Here is a 7,443-nt window from a genome sequence, read left to right on the forward strand (position 1 = left end):
TATTATTGTTGAAATGGTAATTGGATTAAAGTATTTAAGAACATTAAATTGATGATAAATTTTAAATATTGACAGTATGGCTGAATGCAAAAGGATGAAGGAAGATGACACATAGAGCGGTTCAGTATGTAAAATGAAATTGACATTGAGTATTATTTAGTGTTAATGTATTGATTAAGAAATGTTTACGCTTAATATTAGGTAACAAAAGATGTGAGGTCCAAATGGAATTCGATGAGTGATGCTGAAAAGGAACCTTACATCACACAGTCAAGGAATGATAGTAAAGAATACAAAGAACGGAGGGAAGCACATGAAAATAAGGTATTCATTAAACTTGTAAATACGTTGATACAAAATATATAAGAACTATAACATTATATATTGTTAAAAAATATAGGAAGTGTCGACAAGGTACAACATTAAAATGGTGAATTCATTAGTTAAACACCTTAAGGAGAAGGGTCAGTTGAATGTGCTGGGAGAAATAGGGTTTGGATCGTTGGTAGGAGTAAGGGATCGACCTATTCGGAGGGAATTATGTCGATCCTTGATGGCGCAATTTGATGTCAAACAATGTATTGCTAAGTATGGTGATTTTTCATTTCCTCTCAGGATCTCATGTGTTGTAGTCGATTGGGGGTAGAAAATGAAGGCAAAAGTGTTGTAGAAGTATGTAAGAGTAAAAACTGGAAATCACTTGCCTCCAAATATGGTTTGAAGCAGAAGGTGACATATGCTGAACTTGAAGAGGAAATAAAAAGTGGATCTTATGGGGGGATGAGCTGAAGGCCAGAGTTCTATTATACCTTGTCGGTATCTTTCTTTGTCCAATGGGTGATACGTCAACGAACAAGGACTATATGAAGCTCATTTGCGATGAAGGCTTGAAGGGTGAATTCAATTGGGCTGAATATGTCCATTCGATATTGATTGAATCAATAATCACCTTTAAAAAGGGCAGCCAGAGATACCTCAAATGGTGCATAGCAATCTTAGAGGTAAATGACTTGAAGAACTTTTTTGTGTTTTTATATAAAATGATAATATAGTTATTATATAAAATTATAAATTTTATTATACATTCAGGTTGTACTGTTTGATTTTTGGTCGGGCTGTGAGGCAGTGTCGACTTATGAAAGAACCGGAGTGGCACGCATCCGTGCATGGGGGAAGGAGGAGGTGGTTAGAGTGATGGCGTTGAAGTTGGATAGACCGAGGAAGCACGAAAGGGTAATAAATGTAATTAAATAATATTAAGAATATAATCAATGTCTTAATAGTATAATTTAATTTTGAAGGTTATTGGCAAGGAGGTAGATGAGGCAGAGGGGAAGAAAGAAGAGATGGTTGTATTGGGGAATGACGGTGAGGGGGATGACGGTGAGGGAAAACAGAGTAACTTCGACATTTTGATGTCTGAATTGGCTAATATAAAAAAAATCCAATTTGATACCATGCAAAGACAATCAAGAGTCGAAGACAAACTTGAGAGAGTCGAAGAGAAACTTGAGAGAGTCGAAGATACACTTGAGAGGCATAAGGGGGAAGTGGAAGGAAAAATAGATGGAGTGGTGAAAAAAGTAGAGGTGTTGAGGGGTGAAGTGGTGAAAGAAGTTGAGGTGTTAAGGGGTGATCTTAAGATGGTGACGGGTGAAAAATTTGATGGAGTGGTGAAGGAGGTTGTGGAATTGAGGAGTGAACTTACGGGGGTGAAGGGGGTGGTTGATCAATACTTGGATGAAGAAGATCAATTGAAGGGTGAAATAAAAGAGATGAAGAGATATGTAGTGAAAAAATACGATGAACTGAAAAAATATGAAGAAAAGAGGGAGGAGGAAGAAGAAAAGATGGAAGAAATGAGGAAGAAGGAAGTCGATGTCATTTATACACCGGAGAGTGTTATAGTAGCATATTTGGATTCGGAATGTCCTGCACCCCAGAAGAAGAAGCAGAAGGTAAGTTGAATAAAAGAAAACTTAATTTGATCTTTATCATGTTATTGTGACAAAAATTTGTATGCAAAATTGTAGGTTGAAAAAGCGGATATTCCAAGCGGAATTGATGACATCGAAGCTGCAATTTGTGATTATTTATGGAATAGTGAGTTAGAATCGGGGTAAGTGAAATATATTGCTTTGTGAGTGATATTTAAATATTTCATGACAACATATTAATCCTAATGATTCATATAGATATTCTGTAATCTCAATGGGAAATCAATTCGCTAGTGTATACGACGTTGCAACGTTGAAGCCTACGGAATGGGTTGGCGGTGTGGTAAGTAGAAAGTAGAAAATGTTAAAACTTATTGAATATGTTCTGATTGTGTAATTAGTTTTGTTAGGTTATTGATTTGCTCACCTGGACAGTATGCTATGATTCTCAAAAAGCACTCCGGAGGATTGGCTACCTTCCATACCTCTTAGCGGTGAGTTAAATTAATAAATGTTGAAAAGTAGTGTTATAGACGATAAATTAATAATGTTTGTTGCGTAATTGCAGCAACAGGCGTTGGATGCCAACAACAAAGAAAGTGTTGAGAGTATTGCTACCTTTTGGGGTCCCATATTGGATAACTATGTGAAATTCACCGACTGTGAGAAGGTAAGACACCATACCAATTGCAAATGATATTTTCGGATATAGAATGTTGAATTTTGTCAAATTGGGTGTGAAATTTGTTGCAGATCATGATCACAATAAACTACCATAATTCACATTGGTATCTGTTGGTGTTGGATATGGTAGATCGTGTTACAATAATATATAATAGTATGTTTACATCTGAAGCAGCTAAACAGAGAGTGAAGGATGCTAAGATATTGTTATGTATGTATGTATGAAAGGACATTATGTAAATTATAATGCATAATTTTTTTGGATCATAACTTCTTTTTTTAATGCAGATTAAAATATTAGGTTTTTATAATAAGAAACACATTTGGGTTGAATACTGTAGATCTCTAGGAAAGTTCCCCTTGAAAAATTTCAAATTGTTGGAGCATAAGAAGAATAAGTAATTGAATGGGTATGAGATGTTATCATAAATAGAAAGCTTAATTTATGCAGGATTCATAATTGACATGTGTGGTTTTCAAATTTTGTAACAGATATGATTGCGGCATGTATGTGATGATGTGGATGGAATCAATCGGTTCTACAGGGGCAACTGATGATTTTGTAAGTGGAATTAAAAATTCGTTTGTGGTAAAATTGTTAAAATTCGTAGATTGAATGTTGTGGTTTACAATACTTAACGTTCTGACAATTTGAATATAGGTTATTGGAGAGTGGGATCGATCGCGAATATTAAACGATCTCGTAAGCCACAATCAAAATCAACAAAGACATGAGATAACAAAAGCTGCCATGAGACACTACAATAACAAAAGTATGAAATGATGTAAATGTAGGGTTAATTTTTTATAAGATTTATAATTTTGTATATGAATGTAATTATGTATGAGATGAGAAAAGTTAGCAGTAGGTTGTTGTACATTTTCTTATACACATTAAGAGTCATGTTCATATGTACGATATATGGAGATTGTTGTAAAAGGTAAATTGACAATGTAGTTGGTAAAAATAGACTTTTTACTGAAAAATTAATAAACACTGATTTGTTTCCAACATTTTGTCTAGTATGATTCCCAAACATTAAGTTTCCAAAAAATAAGTAGCACATGTGTAATGTAATAGGTAAAATTTATCGATCCCAGAAACATATGCATCCATAAGTATAATGTAATAGGTAAATTTACAATATAACTGGTATAAATATACCGGTTTTATGAGAGAATAGGTCTACAACATGTATCGACACTTTTTTAATTTTGTGTCGATACTTTTGGTCCATAATGGATGCCAAAAAGGGTGAACGCATAAAGTGTCGATACATTTTCAAAAAGTGTCAATCCTAGAAACATATGCATCCATAAGTATAATGTAATAGGTAAATTTACAATGTAACCGATATAAATATACCGGTTTTATGAGAGAATAGGTCTACAACATGTATCGACACTTTTTTAATTTTGTGTCGATACTTTTGGTCCATAATGGATGCCAAAAAGGTGAACGCATAAAGGGTCGATACATTTTCAAAAAGTGTCGATCCCAGAAACATGTGCATCCATAAGTATAATATAATTGGTAAATTTACAATGTAACCGGTATAAATATACCAGTTTTATGAGAGAATAGGTCTACAACATGTATCGACACGTTTTTAATTTTGTGTCGATACTTTTGGTCCATAATGGATACCAAAAAGGGTGAACGCATAAAGTGTCGATGCCAAAAATATCGAAACCCATAATTATAATGTAATAGGTAAATTTTCAATGTAACCGGTATAAATATACCGGTTTTATGAGAGAATAGGTCTACAACATGTATCGACACATTTTTTATTTTGTGTCGATACTAATTTAAATATCTCGTGTTTTTCCCCCTTCATTATTTATTCGATACAAACTCTAAAATCGACAAACAAACCCTAAACTTAAAGGCTTATGAACTCTTCCTCTCCGAAGAATACTAGCATTATCATAACAGTGACGATCAGATATTCAGGTAAATTTATCGATATTTTATGGGTTTGATTGATTTGTATATTGGAGTTTTTTTCTTGAATGTGTTTGTGTTCCATTGTAATAGCATCCACACCCAAAATGGCTCCAAAATGTCAGCGTCAGAAGCGTGACCTTTCTCAAAGTTCTTCTCAACCCAGTTCTTCTCAACCACAACCTCATTCTCAAACAAACGATTCTTCTGAGGAAATCAGGTCCTTCGAAACTCTGAACTTTAGATCCGATATGGAGAAACAAAGATGGCAGATGAGTTTTAAAGTAAGGAAGATTCGTCCCAAACGTGTCATTGACCTGGGTTTCTTGTTTGATGATAAATATGCATTTAGTTTTAAATTCACATTTACATCTTGGGGTTGGCTTGAATTACTTGGTGTAGAACCAAAATATTACCCCAACCTAGTTAGAGTCTTCTACAACAATGCTTCCTTACAGCACGAGCCTAATAAGACTAATATAATAGGAATTAATACTCATGTCATGGGGAAGGAAATATATATATCTCCGGAAACTATTGCGGAGGGTCTAGGTGTCGAGAATAAATGGGATTCAGATGAAAATAATTTAGATACTACAATACAACAGGTTGCTAGAAATAGTCCAATTCACCTAGATATAGAGTCGAGAGTGTTTCACAAAATGCTCACATGGTATATCCGGCCTAGTGGAGGAAAACATTCAACGCTTCGAGACATCGATTATTGGTGGATAGCAAAGTATAAATCCAAATCCAAAAAGGCTCCAAACATTGCTAAACTGATATTTAATACAATTGTATATATGGTCACAAAGGGAGCAACAATTTCAATTTCACTACCATATGGATGTGTCATCACCCATCTGTTGAAGAAGAAAGAAGTTGATTTTTCGCATGACGCCCCTGTTCGATTAACCCGGAAGATTGACATGTTATTCATTAAAAAAGCGGGATATGATTTTGTTGAAAAACTCAGTTGGAAGCGTGTCAAGGAGGTCGGATTAGATCAAGAGAGGGAGGAAATGGACCCCATTGGCCATGAAGACGAGCAACCAATTAGAGACGCAATGATGGAAGAAGCTCCAGTTGGAGAGGATGTCACAATTAAGACCGTGATGAAATACATGGTCAATTTTTGGGAGCATATTGATTCCCTTGTGAGTGGAATGCGAGCCGATATTTCATCATTGCGCGATGAAGTCTCCATGTTGTATGACAAATTACGTTAACGACATCAAACGAGTTAAGTAATTCATTATTTATGGTTCTAAACATTTACACGTTCTGAAATGTATTTTATTTTCTTTTAACAGATGTGAACAACCAAGCGGTCAATGAAGATGAAGATGACGATGATGACTATGATGATGATGATCCAAACAAGTATATCGTGTCTGCAACGCCACCTTCAAGAAAACTTTTAATTTTTGATCTCAATGGTGTCCTTGCCTACATCCCAAGACTGCCTGCAGGTTTTAATTCTGTTCTTTTGTATCCATTATTTTAACATATAAGCGTAGAACTTTAATCTCATTTTCTTCATGTTGTAGATGTTATCCTCTGAACAAGATTATTTGAATTTATGCAATTTTGTGTAGACAATTTTGTTGTTGCCATTTGGTCTTCCAAGATGAGGTTAGAACTGTTGAGCAATTAAATTACTGTAGCCAAAATCGTTAATATACAATTGACTGTTAACATTCAAACTTGATTACAATCTCAGGCATAACGTCGATCGTGTACTTGAGAAACTACCTTTATTTTTTGAGCATTTTCTATTCGTTTGGGTAAGATGAATGTCATTACAGTTTGCTGACTTTTCTTTGTCTATGATTTCTACATATTTATGTTCGATTGTTTGTGAACAAGATCAAGCAAAATGCAATAATGTTACCTACTGTAAAGATCTCAATGATGTTTGGAACGCGTGTCCTAATTTTAAAGAGCTAAATACACTTTTGGTCGATGATTCAGCGAAAAAAATGATTTATAATCTGGTAAGTTGCATTTATGCAATATGTTTTTCTAGTTAAATAGGTGTTCATACATTGATTATTTTAACAATTTATGTGTTTATATAGAAATACAATTACATATGTCCACATACATTTGATGTTGCTTCCCATTCGAACGATAGTGCTCTAGGTATGACACAAATTTATTCATGCTTATGCGAATTTAGTTTATTGTTAGTAAAATTGCACCTTATTAGTTTTATAATTGAAATTATTTATGTATGTCCTCAGATAAAGGCGGAAACATACGAGAGTATTTGGAAAATTTGTTGAAGGTGCCTAATGTTCTGGACTTCGTTAGAAATAACCCTTTTCATCAGATTAATTTCGTTGTCGGTACATTATTTGAACATTATTGTGTATGTATCTTTTGGTTTGATTATATTGTGTGTATATTTTCATTAATTATTCCATATTTGCTTCTCTGTATACAAATACATTTGAGGATTGTTGAAATATCAATACTAGTTATTAATGTATTTTACATCTGCGTGCAAATGTATCGAAACACATTATTAAAGAAATGTTTTCTATGATCTCCACAATAAAGTTTTCATACTTAGAAATATCGGTATATTTATAATCGTTTTCTATAATGTATCCAAACTTAAAGTTTCCCATAAAGTGTCGATCCATATATAAAAAGTAACGACCCAAAAAACATCGAAACCCATAATTATAATGTAATGGGTAATTTTTCAATATAATCGGTATAAATATATCGGTTTTATGAAAAATATGTCTACAACATTTATCGACACTTATTAGTATTGTGTCGATACTTTGTGTCCAGAATGGATGCCAAAAAGGGGGAACCTACAAAGTGTCGATACATTTTCATAGAGTGTCGATCCAAAAG

The sequence above is a fragment of the Hibiscus syriacus genome, unplaced genomic scaffold, assembly GCF_006381635.1.
Source record: "Hibiscus syriacus cultivar Baekdansim isolate YM2019G1 unplaced genomic scaffold, ASM638163v2 tig00111941_pilon, whole genome shotgun sequence".
NCBI lineage: Eukaryota > Viridiplantae > Streptophyta > Magnoliopsida > Malvales > Malvaceae > Hibiscus > Hibiscus syriacus.